The following is a 409-nucleotide window of genomic DNA, read 5'->3' as shown; positions in this document are numbered from 1 at the left end:
ATTGACAACATCTGTAGCAAAAGGCAATGGAGAAGCTCAAAATCTTCAGCTAAAACAAGGCCAGGAGGTGACTGTGGAACAGACCATCAACTGTTCATATGCAAGTTGAACATAAATTTGAAGACTATTAAAACAAGTTCACAAGAACCAAAATATGATCTTGATTATATCCCTCCTAAATTTAGAGGCCATCTAAAGAATAGATTTGATGTGTTGAACACCAATGACCAAAAACCAGAGGAATTGTGGGATGACATCTCTTGTGGTTACCTAGTGATACTCTAATAGAATATACCACAAATGGGATACCTTTACCAAACAGGAGTTTATTCTTATAATTTTTGGAGGCTATAAGTCCAAGTTCCAAGTGCCAGGCTCTAGGGGTGGTGTGAAAGCCTCTTGACCTTGG

This window comes from Orycteropus afer, unplaced genomic scaffold (assembly GCF_000298275.1).
Source record: "Orycteropus afer afer isolate SDZICR_OR568_19922 unplaced genomic scaffold, OryAfe1.0 scaffold00478, whole genome shotgun sequence".
Lineage (NCBI taxonomy): Eukaryota > Metazoa > Chordata > Mammalia > Tubulidentata > Orycteropodidae > Orycteropus > Orycteropus afer.
This window is presented reverse-complemented; position numbering follows the sequence as displayed.